Source organism: Pteronotus mesoamericanus, unplaced genomic scaffold (genome assembly GCF_021234165.1).
Source record: "Pteronotus mesoamericanus isolate MK-2021 breed Mesoamerican mustached bat unplaced genomic scaffold, CSHL_Meso_final contig_20, whole genome shotgun sequence".
Classification (NCBI taxonomy): Eukaryota; Metazoa; Chordata; class Mammalia; order Chiroptera; family Mormoopidae; genus Pteronotus; species Pteronotus mesoamericanus.
The window spans coordinates 35,227,803-35,242,968 of record NW_026555085.1 but is presented as its reverse complement, the minus strand read 5'-3'; the positions used below and the strand labels follow the sequence as shown (position 1 = coordinate 35,242,968).

Here is a 15,166-nt window from a genome sequence, read left to right as displayed (position 1 = left end):
ACAAGCAACTCGCTCCCCCAACCAATCAGTAATATTAACAACAAGAGAGCAAAGAATAACAAAAGCACAAACAGAAATGGAATAGTAGAGAAATGGGACAAGGAAAAAGAATATGAGAAGACCAAAGGAAAGTGATTATGAGAGGCGAAAGGGGAAGAGTGCTAGGAAACTGAAATAGGAAAACGGGGATAAGGCATAGAAAAAGGAACATAAATAATAAAAGGAGAGGAAGAGAACAATGGAGTAATCAAAGGTAAGAGTAAAATAGGAGGTATAAAAGAAAAAGTAGAGCACCAAAAATAAAAGAAAAAATAGAAAAAAGTAAGAAGGCTATGAAAAAGAAAAAAATAGCAAAAACAATGAAAAAAGTACCAAGTGGGCTGGTCTCAACAGTTTCATGTTTACCTTCTGGTTTCTTCCTTTGGATGCTGCTCTGATGTCTGGGTCTGGTGTGCGCCCATGCCTGGCCCTTGGCAGCCTTTTTGAAGGTACAAGTGATCCATAGTTTGTGGCAGATTCCTCTGGGTTTGGCTGCTTCCAGGGTGGGCCAAGCTGCTCTGCAGAGCTGCCTTTCATCCGCACTATTTGGGGCTCCAGGGGTGTGTCAGTAAATGTCCCAAGTCACCTCAGGATCCTTCTCTGCCTTGAGAGGGCTCTTCAGTGTGGGTTGTATCCCCAGGTGGGGCACGTACAGGCGGCAACCAATTGATGTTTCTCTCTCACACCGATGCTTCTCTCTCTCTCTCTCTCTCTCAAATCAATAGAATCTATCCTGTATCCATCATCTTCCTTCAAATCTCATATCATCCTGATGGGGTTGGGGGAGGGAAGGAAGCGTCCAGCAGCAAAACCATAACACGGGACAATGGTGGGGCGCTCCCGTGCCCCCTCCGGTGACTCTTGGCATCGGGTTCCTGCTGCAGGCTCTGCAGCCCGTGCTGCCCTGGCCACCTCTCTCTGCCCCCGGCACTCCCAGCTCCTCGCTATTCTGCAGCCTCCTCAGTCAGACTCTGTCCGGCTTGCGGTTCCAGTGGCACCCAGGACCAGGGAAGTGACAGCACCCTCCCTGGCAAATACTGCAGTCCCTGGGCTGGCTCCCAGTGGCAGGGCACTTGGTGCAGCCCTGTGTGGAAGACACAGCTGCTCCAAGCAGCTTTTTCCCAAGGAAGATTTTGTAAATTTCACAAAATGGCACATTCTCCAAACTTGCACAGCTAGAAATGCCAGGCCAGGTGGCAGTGACAGTGGCAGCTCTCCCAGGGAAGCCTGGATTTCCTGCCCTGGGCACCCACACAGACAGACACTTGCACACATGCACACACTCACCCATGCACATGGTCATTCGCACACTCTCTCACACACACTCAACTGGATTTTCAAGTTGATTGCTCTGTAGTTTGGCTGCAAGACCAGTCTAGGGCTGGGAGCAAGTGGACAGACCTTCCACCTACTCTGAAGCCATGTTGGAACTCCTGACACATATTTCTTTTACATGTGTGAGTATAGAATAGTTAGCAGTTAACAATTAACAGGATAACAATAACAATGAGGGGTTGTGTGGTCTTTGCTCTGGTGCAGTGAGGGATCCAGAAAAAAAAATTACTCTGACACTCCAAAGGTGTGTTATTGAAGGTGCAAAAGACAATAGGTTCAGTTAAAGTAAAATTTGACCTTTGTCAAGAAAGTTACTGGCCTAAGATATCATTACTCACCGTGACTTGCCTTTAGCTAGAAAGTTTTAATTTCAGACCACTCTATGTGGTTACTTTAGGTCTCTGAGTTTATAAGGCCCAGTATGCAGGGCCTTGTCAGGTTTAGCAGGTTGTCCCTGTTTTGTCCACAAAAGTCAATTGCATATGTTCATATTTGCACCTTAGAGACCTACTCATATGTTATTGTTAATATTTCCAGTCTTTAAAAATAGGAGGAATAAATGAACCATGAAATGAACACATGCTTTTATGAAAAAAGCAACCCTCACCTCTAGGACAAGTAAAATAGGGCATAAATAACTTCGGTAAATAAAATTTTGCCCTAACTGGTGTGGCTTAGTGGATTGAGTGCCAGCCTGTGAATCAGTGGATCACTGGTTCGATTCCCAGTCTGGGCACATGCCTGAGTTCCAGGCCAGGTCCCCAGTAGGGGGTGCGTGAGAGGCAACCACACATGGATGTTTCTCTCCCTCCCTTCCCCTCTCTAAAAAATAAATAATAAATACATAACATTTTAAATTGTGTATTTTGTATTACACCAAGAACCGATGGTTAAGGAAAAGTAAAGTAAAACAAATATTGGACAAGAGAATTAAACATGAGGTAGGAAAAAGCCCCAAATAGAGGGTAGCATGTTGTACAGCCCTGAGAGTCACCGGGAACTGGGCTTCCAGAGAGACTCTTCTCCCAGCCCATCCCTCTCGTCCTCAAATAGTGGTTTCTGAGGGGGGAAAAATGAGTGTCTACTGTGGAGGACTCATCTTCAGGGAGGCAAGATTTTAAAAATTTAATTCATTTTTAAATGTTTCAGTTGTACAGCATAACGGTTAGACATTCATACAATTCATGAAGTGATCCCCCGAAGGTTCCCGCCTGCCGCCATAAGTAGTTATTACAATATTATTGACTATATTTCCTATGCTGTACTTTACATCCCTGTGACTCTTTTTTAACTGCCAGCCTGTACTTCTCAGTCTTTCCACCTTTTTCTCCCAGTCCCTCAAGACCCCTCCCATCTGACAACCCTTAGTCTGTTCTCTGTATCAATGAGTAATGAGTCTATTTTAGTTTTGTTTGTTCATTTATTTTGTTCTTGAGATTCCACATATAATGAATTGTATGGTATTTGTCTTTCTCTGACTTATTTATGTCACTTAGTATAATACTCTCTAGGTATATCCATGTTGTTGCAACTAGTAAGATTTCATTATTTTTTTTTACAGTCCAGTAATATTCCATTGTATATATGTACTATATCTTGGGAAAGCAAGATTTACCTGCATTTCTGAAGCAATAAACATTTAAAACCTTAACCCAATCAACAGATTTAACTACAATGTAGCCAATATTTCTATTTTACCCAGCATTAATATGCTTCTAATGAATTCTTCGTGTGTATTGTCATGATCTGAACCATAGACAAATAAGTTAAATAATTTCTCCCAGCTTGTTTCTTGAAGCCTCGGCAATAAAGCCCGACATAAATCCCCAGTGCAGCACTTAGTGTCTGTGTGCCTGTCTCTCTGTCTGTCTGTCTGTCTCTCTAACACACATACAAACACAAGTGCAAGTGCCTGGTTCGACTACGTCACCCCTAGGCAGTTTTTCCCCAGGGCGGATTGCTATTCTCCCGAGGGTCCTCTGGGCAGTGAGAGAATGGATTCACATCCCAGAAAGGCCAATTTGGCCTCCTGCCGCAACGGGGAGGTCTAGTGCATTCTTGCCTCACTCCTCCCCAGTCTCTGGCGGCTGTGGTGTGGGAAACCATTCGGGACATGCTGGCCTCCTGCAGGCCTGCGGGGAGGATGGAGCAGTTTTCCGCAGAGCCTAGGGAGCCTGAAGGTGGACGCCAGAGGCCCAGGGGCAGCAGTGCTCACCGCGGGGGTCGGGCGGGGCAGGGTTGGCAGCACACCTGTCCTTAGGTTCGGATTCCTTCTCTGGACTGCAGGGGTCGTGCGGTGGTTTTAACATCCCCCAGAGATCAAAATGGGGAAGCGGCCAGAGCAAACTGACATTCTGCAGAGCTCTGTAGAGCTGGAGGATACTAAGAACCCGCTCTTAGTCCATGTGAAGGTTGAACTGGTGGATGCAATATTTGGTGAAAAATCCCGCGTGGGTTCCCAGGGGCGGGTCCACTCTTGTGCTGCAATGGTCCCCTGCTCCTCCCCTCCTGCAGTCAACCTCCTGTAAACGACACTGGCTCATTTCTCTTGGTCTCGTGGGTCTCATTTTGGGATCCAGGTGTCTGGACCTCAGCATCGGTGGCGGGGTCTCCCTGCCTATTTTAAATGTCAAGTCACACCCTTTTCATTCAAATTTGGCTTCTCTCCTGTGCAAGTCTTCTGAGACCTGAGGAGGCCAAGAAAGCCCTGGAGGCTGGCTCGGGGATGAGCTGAATCCTGTTGTGGCCCACAGTGAATGCAGCTGGGCCCACCTCACCAGGTGGGATAGGGCGCTGAAAGTTCAAGGGCGAACTGTTCTGGCCCTGGAGGTTGGAGAAAAACAAGTGTTGTCAGATCCCCGCCTTGCTCGGACTTTCATTGGATTCAGATGCAGATAGATTTATTTTAGGACTCATCACTAATCTGAAGCTTTGAAGTGCAGTTCCGTGTGGATGGACTGGAGGGAACAACGCGGTGGGGGAGGGGGGCAGTTTCCTCCAGTTTTAGCCTCTTATACAATTGTAGTAAGTGATTACAGGTTTAACTCTTTCCTTGTTGGCTTGTTGCTTTAATCAGCTACTCCCACACCTGGCAACGCTGTTCCCTCTCTCCTAGCTAAGCCCATGGCAGCCTCCTTTCCTAGGAATCGCTAACTGCAAAAAGCCAGTAATTTTGCAAGAATGATCTAAACAAGCTCTTGGGGTTTTTTACTCGCCTTCATGGGAAGCATCAAAAACTCACAGCCTTACCCTAGACCCAGCTGCAAAGGCTTACCCTCCTAATCCTCAGGCAATAGCAGCCACTGCAGACCTTGTGCTTCTGCTGAACTAGTTCTAGGCTCTCTCTCAATCTAATGGTCCCTCATGCAGTACAGGTATTTCTAGTGGCCAAGAATACACACTTTTAAACAGTTTTTTAAACCTCTTATGAGATTCTGTTACAGTTTCCCTCTCACATTACTATTCAGTGCTCTAATACCCTGATACCTGCCACTTGCTTGCTGTATCAGACCAAAGGGGAACATCGTGATTGTCTTTACCTCAGTTAGGGAACTTTCTATACCTTTCTCAAATTTATGAGAGTCTCCCATTGAAAAACCTGACTGAACATTATTTGTGGATGTATTGTACCTCAGAACTAAAAGTGGAGGTTCTCAAGTAGAACATGCTATCACTAATTTAAGCTTTCCTTTAGAACATAGTCCTCTGATAAAAAGTCAGTGCAAATGTTAAAGCTTACTGCATTTACTAGAGCTTGTCAACTAGCCAGTCCAGAAAATAGACATATATACTGATAGGACTTATTACTAGAGCTTGTCAACTAACCAAATACCAGAAAATAAACAGAGTGCCTTGGAGTAGTACATGACTTTCGGATACTTTGGAAACAAACTATGTTTTTCATCTCTACTGCAGATGCCACAAAACATGAACAAGTGAAGGAACTTTTTGATTTACCCCTACTTCCTTGAGAGAATGCTATTATAAAGGTTGAGGCCTATGTTAAAAAAAGAGAATACAGAAGTTAAAGCAAATGCTCTAGCTGATCATTTTGCCAAACAAGACACTTGGAGGGGTGTCCAGCGCGTGGTCTGTGGGCCACGTGTGGTCCAGGGTGGCTATGAATGCGGCCCAACACAAAATCGTAAATTTACTTAAAACATAACTTTTTTTGTTTTTGTTAGTGTTTGTGTATTTACTGTGTGGCCCAGAGATACCAAAAGGTTATGTTGTTGTTGTTGTTGTTGGCAGTGGGTTTGTCATATATGGCCTTTATTATGTTTAGGTATGTTCCCTCTATTCTCACTTTGCTGAGAGTTTTTATCATAAATGGGTGCAGGACTTTATCAAATGCTTTTTCTCCATCTATTGATATGATCATGTGGTTTTTATCCTTCATTTGTTTATGTGGTGTATCATGTTTATTGATTTGCAGAAACTATACCAATCTTGCATCCCCAGAATAAATCCCTCTTGATCATTGTCTATGATGTTTTTAATGTATTGCTGGATTCAGTTTGCTAATATTTGTTGAGGATTTTAGAATGTGTGTTCATCAGGGATATTGACCTATAATTTCTTTCTTTATCTGGTTTTGGAATTAGGATAATACTGGCCTCTTAACAGGAACTTGGGAGTCTTCCCTCCTCTTGAATTTTTTGGAACAGTTTGAGAAGGAGATGTGTTAGTTCTTCTCTGAATGTTTGGTAAAATTCATCTCTAAAGCCAATCAGTCCAGGACTAATTAGGACCAATCAGTGCAGGACTAATTAGTCCAAGCTAGTAAGGTTATGATCTTATCTAAGCTTTCAAAGGATAAATATCTGGAGGGATTCATAGGAGATATTATAAAGTGTTGACATTTAGCCCCTGATTTTGAAAAGGAGGAATGGGAAAAACCTGGTTGTATACTTTACTCAATCTCTGGCACTCTCAATGTGGTCGCTTGATGGCTCCAGGTGATTTTAAATAAATATTAGCTAAATTTATTGGTTAAAATATCCATCATAGAATAGACAAATTGGTTATCGTTTTAAATTGACATTGATGGGGAAAATTAGAAAAGACAGCTGGGGTTATTTCCAGATTATGTGTCACCTGTAAACAACATAATCCAAAAAAGACTGCAAAGGTGGGACATGACCAGGAACCAAAACCTCAAGGACCCTTTGACAGCAGTTTGTTAAATATCTCCTTACAAGTTTACTTTCCTTATTTTAACCATTTTTTTCTATGACATACATCTTGATGTTACTATTTGGTACAAAAAATTGGTGTTATCTCTTCATAGTTCTTTGTAACATTTTTCCTTTTTTAAAATATATTTTATTGATTATGCTATTAGAGTTGTCCCAATTTTTCCCTCTTTGCCCACCTCCTTCCGGTACCCCCATTCCCTCCAGCAGTCCACTGCCTTAGTTCATGTCCATGGGTCATGCATGTCAGTTCTTTGGCTACTGCATTTCCTATACTATTCTTAACATCCCCCTGTCTACTTTGTATCCACCAGTTTGTACTTCTTAATCCCTGCACCTTTTCACCCATTCTCTCCCTTCTCCCTCCCAACTGATAACCCTCCAAATAATCTCCATATCTATGATTCTGTTCCTTTTCAGCTTGTTTATATTGTTTTATAGATTCAATTGTTGATGGTTGTGAATTTATTGACATTTTAATGTTTATAGATTTGGTATTCTTCCTTTTCTTACATAATTCCCTTTAACATTACATGTAATAATGGTTTGGTGATGATGAACTCCTTTAGTTGTACCTTGTCTGGGAAGCACTTTATCTGCCCTTCAGTTCTAAATGATAGCTTTGTTGGATAGAGTAATCTAGGCTTTTCATCACTTTGAATGTTTCTTGCCAGTCCCTTCTAGCCTGCAGTTTCTTTTGAGAAATCAGCTAACAGTCATGTGCAAACTCCTTTGTAGGTAACTATCTGCTTTTTTCTTGCTGCTTTTAAGACTCTTTATCTTTAACCTTTGGCATTTTAACTATGATGTGTCCTGGTATAGTCCTTTTTGGGTCCATCAAATTTGGGACTCTCTGTGCTTCCTGGACTTGTATGTTTATTTCCTTCACCAAATTAGGGAAGTTTTCTTTGATTATTTTTTCAAATAAGTTTTCAATTTCTTGGTCTACTTCTTTTCCTTCTGGCACCCCTACGATTTGGATGTTTGTATATTCGGAGATGTTCCAAAGACTCCTTAGTCTGTCCTTGTTATTTGAATTCCTTTTTCTTCTTGCTGTTTTGATTGAGTGCTTTATTCTTCCTTATGCTCCAAATCATTGATTTGCTTCTCAGCTTTATCTCCGCCACTGTTGGATCCCTGTAGATATTTTTTTTATTTCACTTAATTTAACCTTCATTTCTGCCTGAGTCTTTTTTATGCTGTTGAGGCACCCAGTGAGTTCCTGGAGCATCCTGATAACCAGTGTTTCAAACTGTACATCTGATAGGTTGCTTATCTCTATTTCCTTTCATTCTTTTTCTGGGGTTTTGTTCTGTTCTTTCATTTGGACAATCTGGATGAAATGGATAAATTCCTAAAAACATATAATCTTCCAAAAGCAAATCAGGAAGAAGCAGAGAATCTGAATAGATAGATCACAACTAGTGAAGTTGAAGCAGTAATAAAAAGAAAATTTCCCAACAAACAAAAGTCCTGGACTGATTGGCTTTAGAGGTGAATTTTACCAAACATTCAGAGAAGAACTAACACATCTCCTTCTCAAACTGTTCCAAAAAATTCAAGAGGAGGGAAGACTCCCAAGTTCCTGTTAAGAGGCCAGTATTATCCTAATTCCAAAACCAGATAAAGAAAGAAATTATAGGTCAATATCCCTGATGAACACACATTCTAAAATCCTCAACAAATATTAGCAAACTGAATCCAGCAATACATTAAAAACATCATAGACAATGATCAAGAAGGATTTATTCTGGGGATGCAAGATTGGTATAGTTTCTGCAAATCAATAAACATGATACACCACATAAACAAATGAAGGATAAAAACCACATGATCATATCAATAGATGGAGAAAAAGCATTTGATAAAGTCCTGCACCCATTTATGATAAAAACTCTCAGCAAAGTGAGAATAGAGGGAACATACCTAAACATAATAAAGGCCATATATGATAAACCCACTGCCAACATCATACTTTATGGGCAAAAACTATAAGCGTCCTCCTTAAGATCAGGAACAAGACAGGGATGTCCATTTTTACCTCTCTTATTCAACATAGTACTGGAAGTCCTAGCCACAGCATTCAGACGAGAGGAATAAATAAAAGGAATCCGAATTGGAAAGGAAGAAGTAAAACTGTTTTTAATTGCAGATGACATGATTTTGTACATAGAAAACCCCAAAGATTCTACCAAGAAACTATTAGAACTGATAAATGAATTCAGCAAAGTAGCAGGATACAAAATTAATTTCCAGAAATCAGTTACATGTTTATATGTCAATAACAAACAGAAAAGGAAATTAAGAAAACAATCCCATTCACATTTGCTTCAAAAAGAATAAAACACCCAGGGATAAACCTAACCAAGTATGTAAAAGACCTGTACTTGGAAATTTATAAGACAAGAAAAACATCCAAGAAGATACAAATATGTGGAAGCATGTACCATGTTCATGGGTAGGAAGAATTAACATCATTGAAATGTCCAAACTACCCAAAGCAATCTATTGATTCAGTGCAATTCCTATCAAGATTCCAATGACGTATTTGACAGAACTAAAATAAATATTTCAAAAATTTACATGGAACCACAAAAGGCCCTGCATAACAACTATCCTGAGAAAGAAGAATAGAGTTGGAGGAATCATGCTACCTAATATCAAACTATATTGTAAGGCCATAGTAATCAAAACAGCATGTTACTGGCATAAAAACACATAGATCAATTGAACAGAATAGAGAACCCAAAAATAAACCCACAACTTTATAGTCAATTAATATGTGATAGGGAAAGCAAACACATAAAATGGGCAAAAGATAGTTTATTCAATAAATGGTGTTGGGAAAATTGGACAGATATGTGCAGAAAAATGAAATTAGACTACCTGCTTATACCACATATAAGAATAAATTCAAAATGGATCAAAGACTTAAATATTAGACCTGAAACTGTAAAAATCACAGAAGAAAACATAAGCAGAAATATCTTGGACATTGCTCATACCTATTTTATCAGCTATATCTCCCCAGGCAAGGGAAACAAAAGAATAAACAAATACAACCATATCAAACTAAAAAGTTTTTGCGCAGGAAATGAAAACATCAACAAAATAAAAAGACAACCCACAGAATGGGAGAACATATTAGCCGATACATCTGATAAGGGATTAATATCCAAAATTTATAAAGAACTTACAAAACTCAACACCAAAGAACCAAATAATCCAATTTAAAAAATGGGCAGAGGACCTGAATAGATACTTCTCCAAAGAGGACGTACAGGTGGACAATAGGCATATGGAAAGATGCGTAATGTCACTACTAATCACCAGAGAAATGAAAATTCAAACCACAATGAGCTATCATCTCACACCTGTCAGACTGGCTATCATCAATAAATCAACAAACAACAAGTGCTGGCAAGGATGTCGATAAATGGGAATCCTAGCGCGCTTCTGGTGGGAATGCAGACTGGTGCAGCCACTGTGCAAAGCAGCATGGAGGTACCTCGAAAAATTAAAAATGGATCTGCCTTTTGACCCAGTGATCCCACTTCTGGGAATACATCCAAAGGAACCCAAACCAGTAATTTGAAAGGACGTATGCACCCCTATTTTCATTGCAGCGTTATTTACAATCACCAAGATATGGAAGCACTACAAGAGTCCATCAGTAGATGAGTGGATAAAACAAGTGTGGCACATATACACAATGGAATACTCCTTGGTAGTAAAAAAGAAGGAAGTGTTACCCTTTGTGACATTATGGGTGAACCTGAGAACATTATGAAATAAGTCAGTCTGAGAAAGACCAACACCATATGATTTCACGCATATGTAGAATCTAATAAACATACAGAACTAACAAGCAAAAACAGAGACATACTCATTGATAGAGAGCAGGCTGACATCTGAGGTGGGGGAGCTGAGGCATAGTGGCATTTAGCAAAAAAAAAGAAGGAACCCATAGATACGGACAAACAATGTGGTGATTGTGGTGGGGGTGGAGGTGGCAGAGGTTATAGAGAGGATATATGCTCATGGAAAAAATGAAATAAAGTAATAATTGAAAACTAAAAAAAAAAGAGAATGAAAGATATAAACTTTGCCTTTCAGATGGGAACGGCAGAGGAAGTTGTCTTGACTTTGCCTTTCTCATGTCTTGATCTAATAATTAAGTACTACAAACCAGCCTCGTGACTAACTCATGCTACATGTAGGAGTGTGAAAAATTTCAAGGAGTTCTTATGAAATGGCCTCAGGTTGAATGCATCCTCAAGAGAATGCCTCAAGCAAAAAATTATCAATTTATAAAGAGATAAAATTATTTCTCTACCTAATGCCCAATTTAAAAAAATTAACCCCAGATGGTACAAGGATTTAAATATTAGAATAGAAACTTTAGCATTCTTAGTTGAAAGTATAGGAAATATTTCTAGACCTCAAGGGAGGAAAGGATTTCTTCTTTTTCTTTTTTTTAAACACTTTTTTTAATAAAATATTTTATTTATTTTTAGAGAGGGGAAAAAAGGGAGAGAGGGAAACATCAATGTGTGGTTCCCTCTCGAGCACCCCTTACTGGGGACCTAGCTTGCAACCCAGGAATGTTCCCTGATAGGGAATCTAGCTGGTGACCTTTTGGTGTGGAGGCTGGCACTTAATCCACCGAGCCACACCAGCTAGGGCTAGGAAAGGATTTCTTAAGCGAGACACTGAGTATAAAGATTGATGAATTTGACTATATTAAAATTAAAATTTTTATTCATGAAAAGACACCTTAAAGAAACTGAAAAGAGCCCTGGCAGGTGTGGCTCAGTGGATTGTTGGCCTGTGAACCAAAGGGTCACTGGTTCAATTCCCAGTCAGGGCACATGCCTGCATTGCAGGCCAGGTCCTCAATGTGGGACGCACAAGAGGCAACCACACAGTGATGTTTTTCTCCCTCTCTTTCTCTCTCCCTTCTCCTCTCTCTAAAAATAAATAAATAAAATTAAAAAAAAAAAGAGAAACTGAAAAGACAGTTTAAACTAGAAGACATTCAAAATATACACAATTGAAAAAGAATTGGTAAGAGAGTGAAAGAGAATACATTAAAGAAAAAAACTTTTGGCTTTTTGACTTCCGGCCAAGATGGAGAGGTAGGTATATACACCTTGCCTCCTCGCACAGCCAAAAGAAGGACAACAACGACTTCAAAAACAGAAAATAATCAGAACTGCCAGAAAATCAAACTGCATGAAAGTCTGACAACCAAGGAGCTGGAGAAGAAACATTCATCTAGACCGGTAGGAGGGGTGGAGACGGGCAGCCAGGCCGGGAGGAGATGCCGCAAGATGGCGGCTGGCAGACCGGGGTGATCCCACATTTGCATGAGGATAAACCAAGAGGAGCAGCTGGAGAGTGAGATAGACTGTGAAATCTATGGTTCCAGTGAGGGAAAAGAAAGCCTCAAAACCTCTGGAGATAAAAACCTGTGGGGGTTGTGGCGACGGGAGAAACTCCCAGCCTCACAGGAGTGTCAATTAGAGAGACCCACAGGGTCCTAGAATGTACACAAGCCCACCCACCCGGGAATCAGCACCAGAAGGGCCCAATTTGCTTGTAGGTAGTGGAGGAAGTGACTGAAAGCCAGCTGTGAGCCGAGCAAGTGGCATTGTTCCCTCTCAGACCCCTCCCCCACACATAGCATCACAACACAGAGACCTGGGTTGCCCGCCCTGGCAAATATCTAAGGCTTTGCCTCTCCCAACCTAACAGGCGCTCTGAGACAAAGAAATATGGCCCAAATGAAAAAACAGATCAAAGCTCCAGAAATAGCCAACATATCAGATGCACAGTTCAAAGCACTGGTAATCTGGATGCTCACTGAATTGGTTGAGTTGATCGCAAAATGGAGGGAAAAATGAAAGTTATGCAAAGTGAAATAAAGAAAAATATGCAGGGAACCAAAAGTAAAGGGAAGGAAACCGGGACTCAAATCAACAATTGGGAACAGAAGGAAGAGAAACATTCAACAAGAACAGAGTGAAGAAACAGGAATTAAAAAAAAGAGGAGAGGTTTAGGAACCTCTGGGACAACTTTAAACATCCCAACATCCAAATCATAGGGATGCCAGAAGGAGAAAAAGAAGAGTAAGAAATTGAAAACTTATTTGAGAAAATAATGAAGGAGAACTTCCCCAGTCTTCTGAAGGAAAGAGATTTCTAGGAGATCCAGGAAGCTCAGAGGGTCCCAAAGAAGCTGGACCCAAGGAGGCACACACCAAAGCACATCCTAACTACGTTACCCAAGACTAAAGATGAGAGAATCTTAAAAGCAGCAAGAGAAAAGGAGAGAGTTACCTACAAAGGAGTGCCCATAAGTCTATCAGCTGATTTCTCAAAAGAAACCTTGCAGGTAAGAAGGGGCTGGCAAGAAGCCATGAAAAAACAAGGACCTATACCCAAGATTACTCTGTCTAGCAGAGCTATCATTTAGAAGGGAGGGGCAGATAAAGTGCTTCACAGATAAGTTTCCTGAACTCCTGTTTGAAGAAGAGACAGAGCAGTGTGCTGGTTTATGCCTCCAGCTTCTCCGACACTGTAGGAGTAGTATCAGTACAATACGGTCACATGCTAGTTCCTCCCTTTAACTATTGATGAGACAAAACTTTGAAATAGGGAATAACTTTGCCAGGGTTAAAATGCAAGTAACCATGTCACTATCTTCCTTGGTGGGCATATTTCAGAATTTTAATGGAGAATTCTTAAGATGTTCTCTGAAGACTATATTGACATGCTGAGGGAGATCTGGAATTGAGGGAAACAACATTTCCTGATCAGGTCCAAGATTTGGTTTTCAATCACCATATGATCCTTTCTGACACTGTTAAATTGAAGGAACACGAGGAGGGCCCTGAAATGTTGATTGATCTAATGTACAGAATTGCCAAAGGCTACCAGACCTCCTCAGATCTTTGATTGATGTGGCTGCAGAACGTGGCTGGCAAAGACTCTGCACGCAGCAATCATGCTGAAGTTGCACACTGCCTGGTCCACTCAGCAGCACTTGTTGCTGAATATTTGAGCATGCTGGAGGACCACAAGTATCTTCCTGTGGGGTGTATAACATTTCAGAATATTTCATCTAGTTTTAGAAGAGTGCAGTTTCAGATGATGTGGTATCTCCAGATGAAAAACGTATCTGCTCTGGAAGGTACTTCACTGAGTCAGGACTTGTAGGATTACTGGAACAAGCAGTTGCTTCTTTCTCTATGGCTGGCATGTATGAAGCAGTCAATGAGGTTTACAAAGTACTTATTCCTATTCATGAAGCTAGTCGAGATGCAAAGAAACTATCCACAATTCAAGGTAAGCTTCAAGAAGCTTTCAGCAAAATTGTTCATCAAGATGGTAAGCAGATGTTTGGCACCTATTTTCTTATTGGTTTTTATGGAACCAAGTTTGAGGATTTGGACAAACAGGAATTTGTTTACAAGGAGCTTGCAATAACCAACTTGCAGAGATCTCACAGACTGGCCCTCCTTTCATGGAAAAAGGTTTGGAGAGGATGTGGTTGAAGTAATCTAGGTTTCTAATCCTATAGACAAGTGTAAATTAGACCCTAACAAGACATATATTCAGATTACCTACATGGAGGCTTTCTTTGACAGAGATGAGATGAAGGACAAATCACATATTTTGACAAAAATCATAATCTCTGTTTTATGTATTATATACCCTTTACTTTAGATGATCGTGCCCACGGGGAACTTCATGAATATTCAAACGAAAGACCATTCTGACTATTTCTCATGCTTTTCCTTATGTTAGGACAAGGGTCAGTGTTACTCACAAAGAGGAGAGCATCTTAACACCAATTGAATTTGCTATTGAAGGCATGCAGAAAAAGACACAGGTGTTGGCATTTGCGACACATCAGTATCCCGCAGATCCCAAAATGCTTCAGATGGCCCTCCAGGCATCTGTAGGCACCACTGTGAATCAAGAGCGTTTGGAAGTTGCCCAGGTTTTCCTCTCTGAAATACCCAGTGACCCGAAACTCTTCAGGCATCATTATAAACTGTGACTCTGCTTCAAAGATTTTACTAAAAGGTGTGAGGATGCCTTAAGAAAAAAATAAGAGCTTAATTGGACCAGATCAAAAGGGAGTGTCAAAGGGAACTGGAGAGAAACTATCATCACCTTAAAGAGGCCCTGCAGCCTCTGATAAACAGGAAGATCCCTCAGTTATACAAGGCAGTATTACCCATCACCTGCCACAGAGATTCCTTCAGTCGAATGAGCCTGAGCAAAATGGATCTCTAAAATAAACATATGTGTTTTATTCATTTGAAGAGAGCCACATATTCAGCATCAAGTGTGAAAAGATCCATGGAAAAATACGATTTGGGACTTAATTCTGAAAGTTATAGTATTCATTTACTCAATAAAGAATGCAATGGCCAAAATAATACCAAATATAGATTTTTGAAGTTTGAGAATCATGACTATGGTTTCTAATGTTCTGGTAATATGCTGTTATCTTTTTAAAAAGACATTTTAATGACTCAAAGTACACTATATGTTTACAATTATTTATACCATAGCTAATGTTA

At 40.7% G+C, this 15,166-nt stretch overlaps 1 pseudogene; it reads left to right on the top strand.

Moving 5' to 3' along the window:
• Nucleotides 1-865: 865 nt before the first annotated feature.
• Nucleotides 866-14,876, top strand: LOC129066863 (dedicator of cytokinesis protein 7-like; annotated as a pseudogene).
• The last annotated feature ends 290 nt before the right edge of the window (nt 14,877-15,166 follow it).